Here is a 19,767-nt window from a genome sequence, read left to right on the forward strand (position 1 = left end):
TGGGTCAAAATTTTTTTTTGGTCCCAAAATTTTTCAAACTTTTTTTTGGGTCAAAATTTTTTTGGTCCCAAAATTTTTCGAACTTTTTTTTGGGCTCAAAATTTTTTTGGGTCAAAATTTTTTCGAACTTTTTTTTGGGTCAAAATTTTTTTGGTCCCAAAATTTTTCGAACTTTTTTTTTGGTCAAAATTTTTTTGGTCTCAAAATTTTTCGAACTTTTTTTTGGCTCAAATTTTTTTTGGTCCCAAAATTTTTCGAACTTTTTTTTGGGTCAAAATTTTTTTGGTCCCAAAATTTTTCGTACTTTTTTTTTGGTCAAAATTTTTTTGGTCCCAAAATTTTTCAAACTTTTTTTTGGGTCAAAATTTTTTTGGTCCCAAAATTTTTTGAACTTTTTTTTGGGTCAAAATTTTTTTGGTCCCAAAATTTTTCGTACTTTTTTTTTGGTCAAAATTTTTTTGGTCGCAAAATTTTTCGAAATTTTTTTTGGGTCAAAATTTTTTTGGTCCCAAAATTTTTCGAACTTTTTTTTGGGTCAAAATTTTTTTGGGTCAAAATTTTTTCAAATTTTTTTTGGCTCAAAATTTTTTTGGGTCAAAATTTTTCGAACTTTTTTTTGGGTCAAATTTTTTTTGGTCCCAAAATTTTTCAAACTTTTTTTTCGGTCAAAATTTTTATGGTCCCAAAATTTTTCGAACTTTTTTTTTGGCTCAAAATTTTTTTGGGTCAAAATTTTTCGAACTTTTTTTTTGGCTCAAAATTTTTTTGGGTCAAAATTTTTTCGAACTTTTTTTTGGGTCAAAATTTTTTTGGTCCCAAAATTTTTCGAACTTTTTTTTTGGTCAAAATTTTTTTGGTCTCAAAATTTTTCGAACTTTTTTTTGGCTCAAAATTTTTTTGGTCCCAAAATTTTTCGAACTTTTTTTTGAGTCAAAATTTTTTTGGTCCCAAAATTTTTCGTACTTTTTTTTTGGTCAAAATTTTTTTGGTCCCAAAATTTTTCAAACTTTTTTTTGGGTCAAAATTTTTTTGGTCCCAAAATTTTTCGAACTTTTTTTTGGGTCTAAATTTTTTTGGTCCCAAAATTTTTCGAACTTTTTTTTTGGCTCAAAAATTTTTTGGGTCAAAATTTTTTCAAAATTTTTTTTGGGTCAAAATTTTTTTGGTCCCAAAATTTTTCGAACTTTTTTTTGGGTCAAATTTTTTTTGGTCCCAAAATTTTTCAAACTTTTTTTGGGTCAAAATTTTTTTGGTCCCAAAATTTTTCGAACTTTTTTTTGGGTCAAAATTTTTTTGGTCCCAAAATTTTTTCGAATTTTTTTTTGGGTCAAAATTTTTTTGGTCCCAAAATTTTTTTGGTCCCAAAATTTTTCGAACTTTTTTTTGGGTCAAATTTTTTTTTGTCCCAAAATTTTTCAAACTTTTTTTGGGTCAAAATTTTTTTGGTCCCAAAATTTTTCGAACTTTTTTTTTGGTCAAAATTTTTTTGGTCTCAAAATTTTTCAAACTTTTTTTGGGTCAAAATTTTTTTGGTCCCAAAATTTTTCGAACTTTTTTTTTGGTCAAAATTTTTTTGGTCCCAAAATTTTTCGTACTTTTTTTTTGGTCAAAATTTTTTTGGTCCCAAAATTTTTCAAACTTTTTTTTGGGTCAAAATTTTTTTGGTCCCAAAATTTTTTGAACTTTTTTTTGGGTCAAAATTTTTTTGGTCCCAAAATTTTTCGTACTTTTTTTTTGGTCAAAATTTTTTTGGTCCCAAAATTTTTCGAACTTTTTTTTGGGTCTAAATTTTTTTGGTCCCAAAATTTTTCGAACTTTTTTTTTTTGCTCAAACTTTTTTTGGGTCAAAATTTTTTTGCTCCCAAAATTTTTCGAACTTTTTTTTGGGTCAAAATTTTTTTGGTCCCAAAATTTTTCGAACTTTTTTTTTGGCTCAAAATTTTTTTGGGTCAAAATTTTTTCAAATTTTTTTTTGGGTCAAAATTTTTTTGGTCCAAAAATTTTTCGAACTTTTTTTTGGGTCAAATTTTTTTTGGTCCCAAAATTTTTCAAATTTTTTTGGTCCCAAAATTTTTCGAACTTTTTTTTGGGTCAAAATTTTTTTGGTCCCAAAATTTTTCTAACTTTTTTTTGGCTCAAAATTTTTTTGATCACAAAATTTTTCGAACTTTTTTTTTTGCTCAAAATTTTTTTTGGTCCCAAAATTTTTCAAACTTTTTTTTGGCTCAAAATTTTTTCGAAATTTTTTTTGGGTCAAAATTTTTTTGGTCCCAAAATTTTTCGAACTTTTTTTTGGGTCAAAATTTTTTTGGTCCAAAAATTTTTCGAACATTTTTTTTGGGTCAAATTTTTTTTGGTCCCAAAATTTTTCAAACTTTTTTTGGGTCAAAATTTTTTTGGTCCCAAAATTTTTCAAACTTTTTTTGGGGTCAAAATTTTTTTGGTCCCAAAATGTTTCAAACTTTTTTTGGGTCAAAATTTTTTTGGTCCCAAAATTTTTCGAACTTTTTTTTGGGTCAAAATTTTTTTGGTCCCAAAATTTTTCTAACTTTTTTTTGGGTCAACATTTTTTTGGGTCAAAATTTTTTCGAAATTTTTTTTGGGTTAAAATTTTTTTGGTCCCAAAATTTTTCGAACTTTTTTTTGGGTCAAAATTTTTTTTTGGTCCCAAAATTTTTCAAACTTTTTTTTGGGTCAAAATTTTTTTGGTCCCAAAATTTTTCGAACTTTTTTTTGGGCTCAAAATTTTTTTGGGTCAAAATTTTTTCGAACTTTTTTTTGGGTCAAAATTTTTTTGGTCCCAAAATTTTTCGAACTTTTTTTTTGGTCAAAATTTTTTTGGTCTCAAAATTTTTCGAACTTTTTTTTGGCTCAAATTTTTTTTGGTCCCAAAATTTTTCGAACTTTTTTTTGGGTCAAAATTTTTTTGGTCCCAAAATTTTTCGTACTTTTTTTTTGGTCAAAATTTTTTTGGTCCCAAAATTTTTCGAACTTTTTTTTGGGTCAAAATTTTTTTGGTCCCAAAATTTTTTGAACTTTTTTTTGGGTCAAAATTTTTTTGGTCCCAAAATTTTTCGTACTTTTTTTTTGGTCAAAATTTTTTTGGTCCCAAAATTTTTCGAAATTTTTTTTGGGTCAAAATTTTTTTGGTCCCAAAATTTTTCGAACTTTTTTTTGGGTCAAAATTTTTTTGGGTCAAAATTTTTTCAAATTTTTTTTGGCTCAAAATTTTTTTGGGTCAAAATTTTTTGAACTTTTTTTTGGGTCAAATTTTTTTTGGTCCCAAAATTTTTCAAACTTTTTTTTCGGTCAAAATTTTTATGGTCCCAAAATTTTTCGAACTTTTTTTTTGGCTCAAAATTTTTTTGGGTCAAAATTTTTCGAACTTTTTTTTTGGCTCAAAATTTTTTTGGGTCAAAATTTTTTCGAACTTTTTTTTGGGTCAAAATTTTTTTGGTCCCAAAATTTTTCGAACTTTTTTTTTGGTCAAAATTTTTTTGGTCTCAAAATTTTTCGAACTTTTTTTTGGCTCAAAATTTTTTTGGTCCCAAAATTTTTCGAACTTTTTTTTGAGTCAAAATTTTTTTGGTCCCAAAATTTTTCGTACTTTTTTTTTGGTCAAAATTTTTTTGGTCCCAAAATTTTTCAAACTTTTTTTTGGGTCAAAATTTTTTTGGTCCCAAAATTTTTCGAACTTTTTTTTGGGTCTAAATTTTTTTGGTCCCAAAATTTTTCGAACTTTTTTTTTGGCTCAAAAATTTTTTGGGTCAAAATTTTTTCAAAATTTTTTTTGGGTCAAAATTTTTTTGGTCCCAAAATTTTTCGAACTTTTTTTTGGGTCAAATTTTTTTTGGTCCCAAAATTTTTCAAACTTTTTTTGGGTCAAAATTTTTTTGGTCCCAAAATTTTTCGAACTTTTTTTTGGGTCAAAATTTTTTTGGTCCCAAAATTTTTTCGAATTTTTTTTTGGGTCAAAATTTTTTTGGTCCCAAAATTTTTTTGGTCCCAAAATTTTTCGAACTTTTTTTTGGGTCAAATTTTTTTTTGTCCCAAAATTTTTCAAACTTTTTTTGGGTCAAAATTTTTTTGGTCCCAAAATTTTTCGAACTTTTTTTTTGGTCAAAATTTTTTTGGTCTCAAAATTTTTCAAACTTTTTTTGGGTCAAAATTTTTTTGGTCCCAAAATTTTTCGAACTTTTTTTTGGGTCAAAATTTTTTTGGTCCCAAAATTTTTCGTACTTTTTTTTTGGTCAAAATTTTTTTGGTCCCAAAATTTTTCAAACTTTTTTTTGGGTCAAAATTTTTTTGGTCCCAAAATTTTTTGAACTTTTTTTTGGGTCAAAATTTTTTTGGTCCCAAAATTTTTCGTACTTTTTTTTTGGTCAAAATTTTTTTGGTCCCAAAATTTTTCGAACTTTTTTTTGGGTCTAAATTTTTTTGGTCCCAAAATTTTTCGAACTTTTTTTTTTGCTCAAAAATTTTTTGGGTCAAAATTTTTTCAAAATTTTTTTTGGGTCAAAATTTTTTTGGTCCCAAAATTTTTCGAACTTTTTTTTGGGTCAAATTTTTTTTGGTCCCAAAATTTTTCAAACTTTTTTTGGGTCAAAATTTTTTTGGTCCCAAAATTTTTCAAACTTTTTTTTGGGTCAAAATTTTTTTGGTCCCAAAATTTTTTCGAAATTTTTTTTGGGTCAAAATTTTTTTGGTCCCAAAATTTTTTTGGTCCCAAAATTTTTCGAACTTTTTTTTGGGTCAAATTTTTTTTGGTCCCAAAATTTTTAAAACTTTTTTTGGGTCAAAATTTTTTTGGTCCCAAAATTTTTCGAACTTTTTTTTTGGTCAAAATTTTTTTGGTCTCAAAATTTTTCGAACTTTTTTTTGGCTCAAAATTTTTTTGGTCCCAAAATTTTTCGAACTTTTTTTTGGGTCAAAATTTTTTTGGTCCCAAAATTTTTCGTACTTTTTTTTTGGTCAAAATTTTTTTGGTCCCAAAATTTTTCAAACTTTTTTTTGGGTCAAAATTTTTTTGGTCCCAAAATTTTTTGAACTTTTTTTTGGGTCAAAATTTTTTTGGTCCCAAAATTTTTCGTACTTTTTTTTTGGTCAAAATTTTTTTGGTCTCAAAATTTTTCGAACTTTTTTTTGGCTCAAATTTTTTTTGGTCCCAAAATTTTTCGAACTTTTTTTTGGGTCAAAATTTTTTTGGTCCCAAAATTTTTCGTACTTTTTTTTTGGTCAAAATTTTTTTGGTCCCAAAATTTTTCAAACTTTTTTTTGGGTCAAAATTTTTTTGGTCCCAAAATTTTTTGAACTTTTTTTTGGGTCAAAATTTTTTTGGTCCCAAAATTTTTCGTACTTTTTTTTTGGTCAAAATTTTTTTGGTCCCAAAATTTTTCGAAATTTTTTTTGGGTCAAAATTTTTTTGGTCCCAAAATTTTTCGAACTTTTTTTTGGGTCAAAATTTTTTTGGGTCAAAATTTTTCCGAAATTTTTTTTGGCTCAAAATTTTTTTGGGTCAAAATTTTTCGAACTTTTTTTTGGGTCAAATTTTTTTTGGTCCCAAAATTTTTCAAACTTTTTTTTGGGTCAAAATTTTTATGGTCTCAAAATTTTTCGAACTTTTTTTTTGGCTCAAAATTTTTTTGGGTCAAAATTTTTCGAACTTTTTTTTTGGCTCAAAATTTTTTTGGGTCAAAATTTTTTCAAACTTTTTTTTGGGTCAAAATTTTTTTGGTCCCAAAATTTTTCGAACTTTTTTTTTGGTCAAAATTTTTTTGGTCTCAAAATTTTTCGAACTTTTTTTTGGCTCAAAATTTTTTTGGTCCCAAAATTTTTCGAACTTTTTTTTGGGTCAAAATTTTTTTGGTCCCAAAATTTTTCGTACTTTTTTTTTGGTCAAAATTTTTTTGGTCCCAAAATTTTTCAAACTTTTTTTTGGGTCAAAATTTTTTTGGTCCCAAAATTTTTCGTACTTTTTTTTTGGTCAAAATTTTTTTGGTCCCAAAATTTTTCGAACTTTTTTTTGGGTCTAAATTTTTTTGGTCCCAAAATTTTTCGAACTTTTTTTTTGGCTCAAAAATTTTTTGGGTCAAAATTTTTTCAAAATTTTTTTTGGGTCAAAATTTTTTTGGTCCCAAAATTTTTCGAACTTTTTTTTGGGTCAAATTTTTTGTGGTCCCAAAATTTTTCAAACTTTTTTTGGGTCAAAATTTTTTTGGTCCCAAAATTTTTCGAACTTTTTTTTGGGTCAAAATTTTTTTGGTCCCAAAATTTTTTCGAATTTTTTTTTGGGTCAAAATTTTTTTGGTCCCAAAATTTTTTTGGTCCCAAAATTTTTCGAACTTTTTTTTGGGTCAAATTTTTTTTGGTCCCAAAATTTTTCAAACTTTTTTTGGGTCAAAATTTTTTTGGTCCCAAAATTTTTCGAACTTTTTTTTTGGTCAAAATTTTTTTGGTCTCAAAATTTTTCGAACTTTTTTTTGGCTCAAAATTTTTTTGGTCCCAAAATTTTTCGAACTTTTTTTTGGGTCAAAATTTTTTTGGTCCCAAAATTTTTCGTACTTTTTTTTTGGTCAAAATTTTTTTGGTGCCAAAATTTTTCAAACTTTTTTTTGGGTCAAAATTTTTTTGGTCCCAAAATTTTTCGAACTTTTTTTTGGGTCTAAATTTTTTTGGTCCCAAAATTTTTCGAACTTTTTTTTTGGCTCAAAAATTTTTTGGGTCAAAATTTTTTCAAAATTTTTTTTGGGTCAAAATTTTTTTGGTCCCAAAATTTTTCGAACTTTTTTTTGGGTCAAATTTTTTTTGGTCCCAAAATTTTTCAAACTTTTTTTGGGTCAAAATTTTTTTGGTCCCAAAATTTTTCAAACTTTTTTTTGGGTCAAAATTTTTTTGGTCCCAAAATTTTTTCGAAATTTTTTTTGGGTAAAAATTTTTTTGGTCCCAAAATTTTTTTGGTCCCAAAATTTTTCGAACTTTTTTTTGGGTCAAATTTTTTTTGGTCCCAAAATTTTTCAAACTTTTTTTGGGTCAAAATTTTTTTGGTCCCAAAATTTTTCGAACTTTTTTTTTGGTCAAAATTTTTTTGGTCTCAAAATTTTTCGAACTTTTTTTTGGCTCAAAATTTTTTTGGTCCCAAAATTTTTCGAACTTTTTTTTGGGTCAAAATTTTTTTGGTCCCAAAATTTTTCGTACTTTTTTTTTGGTCATAATTTTTTTGGTCACAAAATTTTTCAAACTTTTTTTTGGGTCAAAATTTTTTTGGTCCCAAAATTTTTTGAACTTTTTTTTGGGTCAAAATTTTTTTGGTCCCAAAATTTTTCGTACTTTTTTTTTGGTCAAAATTTTTTTGGTCCCAAAATTTTTCGAACTTTTTTTTGGGTCTAAATTTTTTTGGTCCCAAAATTTTTCGAACTTTTTTTTTTTGGCTCAAAAATTTTTTGGGTCAAAATTTTTTCAAAATTTTTTTTGGGTCAAAATTTTTTTGGTCCCAAAATTTTTCGAACTTTTTTTTGGGTCAAATTTTTTTTGGTCCCAAAATTTTTCAAACTTTTTTTGGGTCAAAATTTTTTTGGTCCCAAAATTTTTCGAACTTTTTTTTGGGTCAAAATTTTTTTGGTCCCAAAATTTTTTCGAAATTTTTTTTGGGTCAAAATTTTTTTGGTCCCAAAATTTTTTTGGTCCCAAAATTTTTCGAACTTTTTTTTGGGTCAAATTTTTTTTGGTCCCAAAATTTTTCAAACTTTTTTTGGGTCAAAATTTTTTTACTCCCAAAATTTTTCGAACTTTTTTTTGGGTCAAAATTTTTTTGGTCCCAAAATTTTTCGAACTTTTTTTTTGGCTCAAAATTTTTTCAAAATTTTTTTGGTCCCAAAATTTTTCGAACTTTTTTTTGGGTCAAATTTTTTTTGGTCCCAAAATTTTTCAAATTTTTTTGGGGTCAAAATTTTTTTGGTCCCAAAATTTTTCGAACTTTTTTTTGGGTCAAATTTTTTTTGGTCCCAAAATTTTTCAAACTTTTTTTGGGTCAAAATTTTTTTGGTCCCAAAATTTTTCGAACTTTTTTTTGGGTCAAAATTTTTTTGGTCCCAAAATTTTTCAAACTTTTTTTGGGTCAAAATTTTTTTGGTCACAAAATTTTTCGAACTCTTTTTTGGGTCAAAATTTTTTTGGTCCCAAAATTTTTCAAACTTTTTTTGGGGTCAAAATTTTTTTGGTCCCAAAATTTTTCGAACTTTTTTATGATTCAAAATTTTTTTTGTCCCAAAATTTTTCGAACTTTTTTTTGGGTCAAAATATTTTTGGTCCCAAAATTTTTCGAACTTTTTTTTTGGCTCAAAATTTTTTCGAACTTTTTTTTGGGTCAAATTTTTTTTGGTCCCAAAATTTTTCAAACTTTTTTTGGGTCAAAATTTTTTTGGTCCCAAAATTTTTCGAACTTTTTTTTGGGTCAAATTTTTTTTGGTCCCAAAATTTTTCAAACTTTTTTTGGGTCAAAATTTTTTTGGTCCCAAAATTTTTCGAACTTTTTTTTTGGTCAAAATTTTTTTGGTCTCAAAATTTTTCGAACTTTTTTTTGGCTCAAAATTTTTTTGGTCCCAAAATTTTTCGAACTTTTTTTTGGGTCAAAATTTTTTTGGTCCCAAAATTTTTCGTACTTTTTTTTTGGTCAAAATTTTTTTGGTCCCAAAATTTTTCAAACTTTTTTTTGGGTCAAAATTTTTTTGGTCCCAAAATTTTTTGAACTTTTTTTTGGGTCAAAATTTTTTTGGTCCCAAAATTTTTCGTACTTTTTTTTTGGTCAAAATTTTTTTGGTCCCAAAATTTTTCGAACTTTTTTTTGGGTCTAAATTTTTTTGGTCCCAAAATTTTTCGAACTTTTTTTTTGGCTCAAAAATTTTTTGGGTCAAAATTTTTTCAAAATTTTTTTTGGGTCAAAATTTTTTTGGTCCCAAAATTTTTCGAACTTTTTTTTGGGTCAAATTTTTTTTGGTCCCAAAATTTTTCAAACTTTTTTTGGGTCAAAATTTTTTTGGTCCCAAAATTTTTCAAACTTTTTTTTGGGTCAAAATTTTTTTGGTCCCAAAATTTTTTCGAAATTTTTTTTGGGTCAAAAGTTTTTTTGGTCCCAAAATTTTTTTGGTCCCAAAATTTTTCGAACTTTTTTTTGGGTCAAATTTTTTTTGGTCCCAAAATTTTTCAAACTTTTTTTGGGTCAAAATTTTTTTGGTCCCAAAATTTTTCGAACTTTTTTTTTGGTCAAAATTTTTTTGGTCTCAAAATTTTTCGAACTTTTTTTTGGCTCAAAATTTTTTTGGTCCCAAAATTTTTCGAACTTTTTTTTGGGTCAAAATTTTGTTGGTCCCAAAATTTTTCGTACTTTTTTTTTGGTCAAAATTTTTTTGGTCCCAAAATTTTTCAAACTTTTTTTTGGGTCAAAATTTTTTTGGTCCCAAAATTTTTTGAACTTTTTTTTGGGTCAAAATTTTTTTGGTCCCAAAATTTTTCGTACTTTTTTTTTGGTCAAAATTTTTTTGGTCCCAAAATTTTTCGAACTTTTTTTTGGGTCTAAATTTTTTTGGTCCCAAAATTTTTCGAACTTTTTTTTTTGGCTCAAAAATTTTTTGGGTCAAAATTTTTTCAAAATTTTTTTTGGGTCAAAATTTTTTTGGTCCCAAAATTTTTTTGGTCCCAAAATTTTTCAAATTTTTTTGGGGTCAAAATTTTTTTGGTCCCAAAATTTTTCGAACTTTTTTTTGGGTCAAATTTTTTTTGGTCCCAAAATTTTTCAAACTTTTTTTGGGTCAAAATTTTTTTGGTCCCAAAATTTTTCGAACTTTTTTTTGGGTCAAAATTTTTTTGGTCCCAAAATTTTTCAAACTTTTTTTGGGTCAAAATTTTTTTGGTCACAAAATTTTTCGAACTCTTTTTTGGGTCAAAATTTTTTTGGTCCCAAAATTTTTCAAACTTTTTTTTGGGTCAAAATTTTTTTGGTCCCAAAATTTTTCGAACTTTTTTATGATTCAAAATTTTTTTTGTCCCAAAATTTTTCGAACTTTTTTTTGGGTCAAAATATTTTTGGTCCCAAAATTTTTCGAACTTTTTTTTTGGCTCAAAATTTTTTCAAAATTTTTTTTGGGTCAAAATTTTTTTGGTCCCAAAATTTTTCGAACTTTTTTTTCGGTCAAAATTTTTTTGGTCCAAAAATTTTTCGAACTTTTTTTTGGGTCAAATTTTTTTTGGTCCCAAAATTTTTCAAACTTTTTTTGGGTCAAAATTTTTTTGGTCCCAAAAATTTTCGAACTTTTTTTTGGGTCAAATTTTTTTTGGTCCCAAAATTTTTCAAACTTTTTTTGGGTCAAAATTTTTTTGGTCCCAAAATTTTTTCGAACTTTTTTTTGGGTCAAATTTTTTTTGGGTCAAAATTTTTCGAACTTTTTTTTTGGGTCAAAATTTTTTTGGTCCCAGAATTTTTCGAACTTTTTTTTGGCTCAAAATTTTTTTGGGTCAAAATTTTTTCGAAATTTTTTTTGGGTCAAAATTTTTTTGGTCCCAAAATTTTTTTGGTCCCAAAATTTTTTTGGTCCCAAAATTTTTCGAACTTTTTTTTGGGTCAAATTTTTTTTGGTCCCAAAATTTTTCAAACTTTTTTTGGGTCAAAATTTTTTTGCTCCCAAAATTTTTCGAACTTTTTTTTGGGTCAAAATTTTTTTGGTCCCAAAATTTTTCGAACTTTTTTTTTGGGTCAAAATTTTTTCAAAATTTTTTTTGGGTCAAAATTTTTTTGGTCCCAAAATTTTTCGAACTTTTTTTTGGGTCAAATTTTTTTTGGTCCCAAAATTTTTCAAATTTTTTTGGGGTCAAAATTTTTTTGGTCCCAAAATTTTTCGAACTTTTTTTTGGGTCAAATTTTTTTTGGTCCCAAAATTTTTCGAACTTTTTTTGGGTCAAAATTTTTTTGGTCCCAAAATTTTTCGAACTTTTTTTTGGGTCAAAATTTTTTTGGTCCCAAAATTTTTCGAACTTTTTTTTGGGTCAAATTTTTTTTGGTCCCAAAATTTTTCAAACTTTTTTTTGGGTCAAAATTTTTTTGGTCCCAAAATTTTTCAAACTTTTTTTTGGCTCAAAATTTTTTTGGGTCAAAAATTTTCGTACTTTTTTTTGGTCAAAATTTTTTCGGTCCCAAAATTTTTAGAACTTTTTTTTGGGTCAAAATTTTTTTGGTCCCAAAATTTTTCGAACTTTTTTTTGGGTCAAAATATTTTTGGTCCCAAAATTTTTCGAACTTTTTTTTGGCTCAAAATTTTTTTGGCCCCAAAATTTTTCGAAATTTTTTTTGGGTCAAAATTTTTTTGGTCCCAAAATTTTTCGAACTTTTTTTTTGGCTCAAAATTTTTTCGAATTTTTTTTTGGGTCAAAATTTTTTTGGTCCCAAAATTTTTCGAACTTTTTTTTGGGTCAAAATTTTTTTACTCCCAAAATTTTTCGAACTTTTTTTTGGGTCAAAATTTTTTTGGTCCCAAAATTTTTCGAACTTTTTTTTTGGCTCAAAATTTTTTCAAAATTTTTTTGGTCCCAAAATTTTTCGAACTTTTTTTTGGGTCAAATTTTTTTTGGTCCCAAAATTTTTCAAATTTTTTTGGGGTCAAAATTTTTTTGGTCCCAAAATTTTTCGAACTTTTTTTTGGGTCAAATTTTTTTTGGTCCCAAAATTTTTCAAACTTTTTTTGGGTCAAAATTTTTTTGGTCCCAAAATTTTTCGAACTTTTTTTTGGGTCAAAATTTTTTTGGTCCCAAAATTTTTCAAACTTTTTTTGGGTCAAAATTTTTTTGGTCACAAAATTTTTCGAACTCTTTTTTGGGTCAAAATTTTTTTGGTCCCAAAATTTTTCAAACTTTTTTTGGGGTCAAAATTTTTTTGGTCCCAAAATTTTTCGAACTTTTTTATGATTCAAAATTTTTTTTGTCCCAAAATTTTTCGAACTTTTTTTTGGGTCAAAATATTTTTGGTCCCAAAATTTTTCGAACTTTTTTTTTGGCTCAAAATTTTTTCGAAATTTTTTTTGGGTCAAAATTTTTTTGGTCCCAAAATTTTTCGAACTTTTTTTTGGGTCAAAATTTTTTTGGTCCAAAAATTTTTCGAACTTTTTTTTGGGTCAAATTTTTTTTGGTCCCAAAATTTTTCAAACTTTTTTTGGGTCAAAATTTTTTTGGTCCCAAAATTTTTCGAACTTTTTTTTGGGTCAAATTTTTTTTGGTCCCAAAATTTTTCAAACTTTTTTTGGGTCAAAATTTTTTTGGTCCCAAAATTTTTCGAACTTTTTTTTTGGTCAAAATTTTTTTGGTCTCAAAATTTTTCGAACTTTTTTTTGGCTCAAAATTTTTTTGGTCCCAAAATTTTTCGAACTTTTTTTTGGGTCAAAATTTTTTTGGTCCCAAAATTTTTCGTACTTTTTTTTTGGTCAAAATTTTTTTGGTCCCAAAATTTTTCAAACTTTTTTTTGGGTCAAAATTTTTTTGGTCCCAAAATTTTTTGAACTTTTTTTTGGGTCAAAATTTTTTTGGTCCCAAAATTTTTCGTACTTTTTTTTTGGTCAAAATTTTTTTGGTCCCAAAATTTTTCGAACTTTTTTTTGGGTCTAAATTTTTTTGGTCCCAAAATTTTTCGAACTTTTTTTTTGGCTCAAAAATTTTTTGGGTCAAAATTTTTTCAAAATTTTTTTTGGGTCAAAATTTTTTTGGTCCCAAAATTTTTCGAACTTTTTTTTGGGTCAAATTTTTTTTGGTCCCAAAATTTTTCAAACTTTTTTTGGGTCAAAATTTTTTTGGTCCCAAAATTTTTCAAACTTTTTTTTGGGTCAAAATTTTTTTGGTCCCAAAATTTTTTCGAAATTTTTTTTGGGTCAAAAGTTTTTTTGGTCCCAAAATTTTTTTGGTCCCAAAATTTTTCGAACTTTTTTTTGGGTCAAATTTTTTTTGGTCCCAAAATTTTTCAAACTTTTTTTGGGTCAAAATTTTTTTGGTCCCAAAATTTTTCGAACTTTTTTTTTGGTCAAAATTTTTTTGGTCTCAAAATTTTTCGAACTTTTTTTTGGCTCAAAATTTTTTTGGTCCCAAAATTTTTCGAACTTTTTTTTGGGTCAAAATTTTGTTGGTCCCAAAATTTTTCGTACTTTTTTTTTGGTCAAAATTTTTTTGGTCCCAAAATTTTTCAAACTTTTTTTTGGGTCAAAATTTTTTTGGTCCCAAAATTTTTTGAACTTTTTTTTGGGTCAAAATTTTTTTGGTCCCAAAATTTTTCGTACTTTTTTTTTGGTCAAAATTTTTTTGGTCCCAAAATTTTTCGAACTTTTTTTTGGGTCTAAATTTTTTTGGTCCCAAAATTTTTCGAACTTTTTTTTTTGGCTCAAAAATTTTTTGGGTCAAAATTTTTTCAAAATTTTTTTTGGGTCAAAATTTTTTTGGTCCCAAAATTTTTTTGGTCCCAAAATTTTTCAAATTTTTTTGGGGTCAAAATTTTTTTGGTCCCAAAATTTTTCGAACTTTTTTTTGGGTCAAATTTTTTTTGGTCCCAAAATTTTTCAAACTTTTTTTGGGTCAAAATTTTTTTGGTCCCAAAATTTTTCGAACTTTTTTTTGGGTCAAAATTTTTTTGGTCCCAAAATTTTTCAAACTTTTTTTGGGTCAAAATTTTTTTGGTCACAAAATTTTTCGAACTCTTTTTTGGGTCAAAATTTTTTTGGTCCCAAAATTTTTCAAACTTTTTTTTGGGTCAAAATTTTTTTGGTCCCAAAATTTTTCGAACTTTTTTATGATTCAAAATTTTTTTTGTCCCAAAATTTTTCGAACTTTTTTTTGGGTCAAAATATTTTTGGTCCCAAAATTTTTCGAACTTTTTTTTTGGCTCAAAATTTTTTCAAAATTTTTTTTGGGTCAAAATTTTTTTGGTCCCAAAATTTTTCGAACTTTTTTTTCGGTCAAAATTTTTTTGGTCCAAAAATTTTTCGAACTTTTTTTTGGGTCAAATTTTTTTTGGTCCCAAAATTTTTCAAACTTTTTTTGGGTCAAAATTTTTTTGGTCCCAAAAATTTTCGAACTTTTTTTTGGGTCAAATTTTTTTTGGTCCCAAAATTTTTCAAACTTTTTTTGGGTCAAAATTTTTTTGGTCCCAAAATTTTTTCGAACTTTTTTTTGGGTCAAATTTTTTTTGGGTCAAAATTTTTCGAACTTTTTTTTTGGGTCAAAATTTTTTTGGTCCCAGAATTTTTCGAACTTTTTTTTGGCTCAAAATTTTTTTGGGTCAAAATTTTTTCGAAATTTTTTTTGGGTCAAAATTTTTTTGGTCCCAAAATTTTTTTGGTCCCAAAATTTTTTTGGTCCCAAAATTTTTCGAACTTTTTTTTGGGTCAAATTTTTTTTGGTCCCAAAATTTTTCAAACTTTTTTTGGGTCAAAATTTTTTTGCTCCCAAAATTTTTCGAACTTTTTTTTGGGTCAAAATTTTTTTGGTCCCAAAATTTTTCGAACTTTTTTTTTGGGTCAAAATTTTTTCAAAATTTTTTTTGGGTCAAAATTTTTTTGGTCCCAAAATTTTTCGAACTTTTTTTTGGGTCAAATTTTTTTTGGTCCCAAAATTTTTCAAATTTTTTTGGGGTCAAAATTTTTTTGGTCCCAAAATTTTTCGAACTTTTTTTTGGGTCAAATTTTTTTTGGTCCCAAAATTTTTCGAACTTTTTTTGGGTCAAAATTTTTTTGGTCCCAAAATTTTTCGAACTTTTTTTTGGGTCAAAATTTTTTTGGTCCCAAAATTTTTCGAACTTTTTTTTGGGTCAAATTTTTTTTGGTCCCAAAATTTTTCAAACTTTTTTTTGGGTCAAAATTTTTTTGGTCCCAAAATTTTTCGAACTTTTTTTTGGCTCAAAATTTTTTTGGGTCAAAAATTTTCGTACTTTTTTTTGGTCAAAATTTTTTCGGTCCCAAAATTTTTAGAACTTTTTTTTGGGTCAAAATTTTTTTGGTCCCAAAATTTTTCGAACTTTTTTTTGGGTCAAAATATTTTTGGTCCCAAAATTTTTCGAACTTTTTTTTGGCTCAAAATTTTTTTGGCCCCAAAATTTTTCGAAATTTTTTTTGGGTCAAAATTTTTTTGGTCCCAAAATTTTTCGAACTTTTTTTTTGGCTCAAAATTTTTTCGAATTTTTTTTTGGGTCAAAATTTTTTTGGTCCCAAAATTTTTCGAACTTTTTTTTGGGTCAAATTTTTTTTGGTCCCAAAATTTTTCAAACTTTTTTTGGGTCAAAATTTTTTTGGTCCCAAAATTTTTCGAACTTTTTTTTTGGTCAAAATTTTTTTGGTCTCAAAATTTTTCGAACTTTTTTTTGGCTCAAAATTTTTTTGGTCCCAAAATTTTTCGAACTTTTTTTTGGGTCAAAATTTTTTTGGTCCCAAAATTTTTCGTACTTTTTTTTTGGTCAAAATTTTTTTGGTCCCAAAATTTTTCAAACTTTTTTTTGGGTCAAAATTTTTTTGGTCCCAAAATTTTTTGAACTTTTTTTTGGGTCAAAATTTTTTTGGTCCCAAAATTTTTCGTACTTTTTTTTTGGTCAAAATTTTTTTGGTCCCAAAATTTTTCGAACTTTTTTTTGGGTCTAAATTTTTTTGGTCCCAAAATTTTTCGAACTTTTTTTTTTGGCTCAAAAATTTTTTGGGTCAAAATTTTTTCAAAATTTTTTTTGGGTCAAAATTTTTTTGGTCCCAAAATTTTTAGAACTTTTTTTTGGGTCAAATTTTTTTTGGTCCCAAAATTTTTCAAATTTTTTTGGGGTCAAAATTTTTTTGGTCCCAAAATTTTTCGAACTTTTTTTTGGGTCAAATTTTTTTTGGTCCCAAAATTTTTCAAACTTTTTTTGGGTCAAAATTTTTTTGGTCCCAAAATTTTTCGAACTTTTTTTTGGGTCAAAATTTTTTTGGTCCCAAAATTTTTCAAACTTTTTTTGGGTCAAAATTTTTTTGGTCACAAAATTTTTCGAACTCTTTTTTGGGTCAAAATTTTTTTGGTCCCAAAATTTTTCAAACTTTTTTTTGGGTCAAAATTTTTTTGGTCCCAAAATTTTTCGAACTTTTTTATGATTCAAAATTTTTTTTGTCCCAAAATTTTTCGAACTTTTTTTTGGGTCAGAATATTTTTGGTCCCAAAATTTTTTGAACTTTTTTTTTGGCTCAAAATTTTTTCAAAATTTTTTTTGGGTCAAAATTTTTTTGGTCCCAAAATTTTTCGAACTTTTTTTTCGGTCAAAATTTTTTTGGTCCAAAAATTTTTCGAACTTTTTTTTGGGTCAAATTTTTTTTGGTCCCAAAATTTTTCAAACTTTTTTTGGGTCAAAATTTTTTTGGTCCCAAAATTTTTCGAACTTTTTTTTGGGTCAAATTTTTTTTGGTCCCAAAATTTTTCAAACTTTTTTTGGGTCAAAATTTTTTTGGTCCCAAAATTTTTTCGAACTTTTTTTTGGGTCAAATTTTTTTTGGGTCAAAATTTTTCGAACTTTTTTTTTGGGTCAAAATTTTTTTGGTCCCAGAATTTTTCGAACTTTTTTTTGGCTCAAAATTTTTTTGGGTCAAAATTTTTTCGAAATTTTTTTTGGGTCAAAATTTTTTTGGTCCCAAAATTTTTTTGGTCCCAAAATTTTTCGAACTTTTTTTTGGGTCAAATTTTTTTTGGTCCCAAAATTTTTCAAACTTTTTTTGGGTCAAAATTTTTTTGCTCCCAAAATTTTTCGAACTTTTTTTTGGGTCAAAATTTTTTTGGTCCCAAAATTTTTCGAACTTTTTTTTTGGGTCAAAATTTTTTCAAAATTTTTTTTGGGTCAAAATTTTTTTGGTCCCAAAATTTTTCGAACTTTTTTTTGGGTCAAATTTTTTTTGGTCCCAAAATTTTTCAAATTTTTTTGGGGTCAAAATTTTTTTGGTCCCAAAATTTTTCGAACTTTTTTTTGGGTCAAATTTTTTTTGGTCCCAAAATTTTTCGAACTTTTTTTGGGTCAAAATTTTTTTGGTCCCAAAATTTTTCGAACTTTTTTTTGGGTCAAAATTTTTTTGGTCCCAAAATTTTTCGAACTTTTTTTTGGGTCAAATTTTTTTTGGTCCCAAAATTTTTCAAACTTTTTTTTGGGTCAAAATTTTTTTGGTCCCAAAATTTTTCGAACTTTTTTTTGGCTCAAAATTTTTTTGGGTCAAAAATTTTCGTACTTTTTTTTGGTCAAAATTTTTTCGGTCCCAAAATTTTTAGAACTTTTTTTTGGGTCAAAATTTTTTTGGTCCCAAAATTTTTCGAACTTTTTTTTGGGTCAAAATATTTTTGGTCCCAAAATTTTTCGAACTTTTTTTTGGCTCAAAATTTTTTTGGTCCCAAAATTTTTCGAAATTTTTTTTGGGTCAAAATTTTTTTGGTCCCAAAATTTTTCGAACTTTTTTTTGGGTCAAAATTTTTTTGATCCCAAAATTTTTCGATTTTTTTTTTGGTCAAAATTTTTTCGGTCCCAAAATTTTTAGAACTTTTTTTTGGGTCAAAATTTTTTTGGTCCCAAAATTTTTCGAACTTTTTTTTGGCTCAAAATTTTTTTGGGTCAAAATTTTTCGAACTTTTTTTTGGGTCAAATTTTTTTTGGTCCCAAAATTTTTCAAACTTTTTTTGGGTCAAAATTTTTTTGGTCACAAAATTTTTCGAACTTTTTTTTGGGTCAAAATTTTTTTGGTCCCAAAATTTTTCAAACTTTTTTTGGGGTCAAAATTTTTTTGGTCCCAAAATTTTTCGAACTTTTTTATGATTCAAAATTTTTTTTTTGTCCCAAAATTTTTCGTACTTTTTTTTTGGTCAAAATTTTTTTGGTCCCAAAATTTTTCAAACTTTTTTTTGGGTCAAAATTTTTTTGGTCCCAAAATTTTTTGAACTTTTTTTTGGGTCAAAATTTTTTTGGTCCCAAAATTTTTCGTACTTTTTTTTTGGTCAAAATTTTTTTGGTCCCAAAATGTTTCGAAATTTTTTTTGGGTCAAAATTTTTTTGGTCCCAAAATTTTTCGAACTTTTTTTTGGGTCAAAATTTTTTTGGGTCAAAATTTTTTCGAAATTTTTTTTGGCTCAAAATTTTTTTTGGGTCAAAATTTTTCGAACTTTTTTTTGGGTCAAATTTTTTTTGGTCCCAAAAGTTTTCGTACTTTTTTTTTGGTCAAAATTTTTTTGGTCCCAAAATTTTTCGAACTTTTTTTTGGGTCTAAATTTTTTTGGTCCCAAAATTTTTCGAACTTTTTTTTTTGGCTCAAAAATTTTTTTGGTCAAAATTTTTTCAAAATTTTTTTTGGGTCAAAATTTTTTTGGTCCCAAAATTTTTCGAACTTTTTTTTGGGTCAAATTTTTTTTGGTCCCAAAATTTTTCAAACTTTTTTTGGGTCAAAATTTTTTTGGTCCCAAAATTTTTCGAACTTTTTTTTGGGTCAAAATTTTTTTGGTCCCAAAATTTTTTCGAAATTTTTTTTGGGTCAAAATTTTTTTGGTCCCAAAATTTTTTTGGTCCCAAAATTTTTCGAACTTTTTTTTGGGTCAAATTTTTTTTGGTCCCAAAATTTTTCAAACTTTTTTTGGGTCAAAATTTTTTTGCTCCCAAAATTTTTCGAACTTTTTTTTGGGTCAAAATTTTTTTGGTCCAAAAATTTTTCGAACTTTTTTTTTGGCTCAAAATTTTTTCAAAATTTTTTTTGGGTCAAAATTTTTTTGGTCCCAAAATTTTTAGAACTTTTTTTTGGGTCAAATTTTTTTTGGTCCCAAAATTTTTCAAACTTTTTTTGGGTCAAAATTTTTTTGGTCCCAAAATTTTTCAAACTTTTTTTTGGGTCAAAATATTTTTGGTCCCAAAATTTTTCGAACTTTTTTTTTGGCTCAAAATTTTTTCGAAATTTTTTTTGGGTCAAAATTTTTTTGGTCCCAAAATTTTTCGAACTTTTTTTTGGGTCAAAATTTTTTTGGTCCAAAAATTTTTCGAACTTTTTTTTGGGTCAAATTTTTTTTGGTCCCAAAATTTTTCAAACTTTTTTTGGGTCAAATTTTTTTTGGTCCCAAAATTTTTCAAACTTTTTTTGGCTCAAAATTTTTTTGGTCCCAAAATTTTTCAAACTTTTTTTGGGTCAAAATTTTTTTGGTCACAAAATTTTTCGAACTCTTTTTTGGGTCAAAATTTTTTTGGTCCCAAAATTTTTCAAACTTTTTTTGGGGTCAAAATTTTTTTGGTCCCAAAATTTTTCGAACTTTTTTATGATTCAAAATTTTTTTTGTCCCAAAATTTTTCGAACTTTTTTTTGGCTCAAAATTTTTTTGGGTCAAAATTTTTCGAACTTTTTTTTGGGTCAAATTTTTTTTGGTCCCAAAATTTTTCAAACTTTTTTTTGGGTCAAATTTTTTTTGGTCCCAAAATTTTTCGTACTTTTTTTTTGGTCAAAATTTTTTTGGTCCCAAAATTTTTCAAACTTTTTTTTGGGTCAAAATTTTTTTGGTCCCAAAATTTTTCGAACTTTTTTTTGGGTCAAAATTTTTTTGGTCCCAAAATTTTTCGAACTTTTTTTTGGGTCAAATTTTTTTTGGTCCCAAAATTTTTCAAACTTTTTTTGGGTCAAAATTTTTTTGCTCCCAAAATTTTTCGAACTTTTTTTTGGGTCAAAATTTTTTTGGTCCCAAAATTTTTCGAACTTTTTTTTTGGCTCAAAATTTTTTTGGGTCAAAATT

This window comes from Astyanax mexicanus, chromosome 14, assembly GCF_023375975.1.
Source record: "Astyanax mexicanus isolate ESR-SI-001 chromosome 14, AstMex3_surface, whole genome shotgun sequence".
In the NCBI taxonomy this organism is placed as follows: domain Eukaryota; kingdom Metazoa; phylum Chordata; class Actinopteri; order Characiformes; family Acestrorhamphidae; genus Astyanax; species Astyanax mexicanus.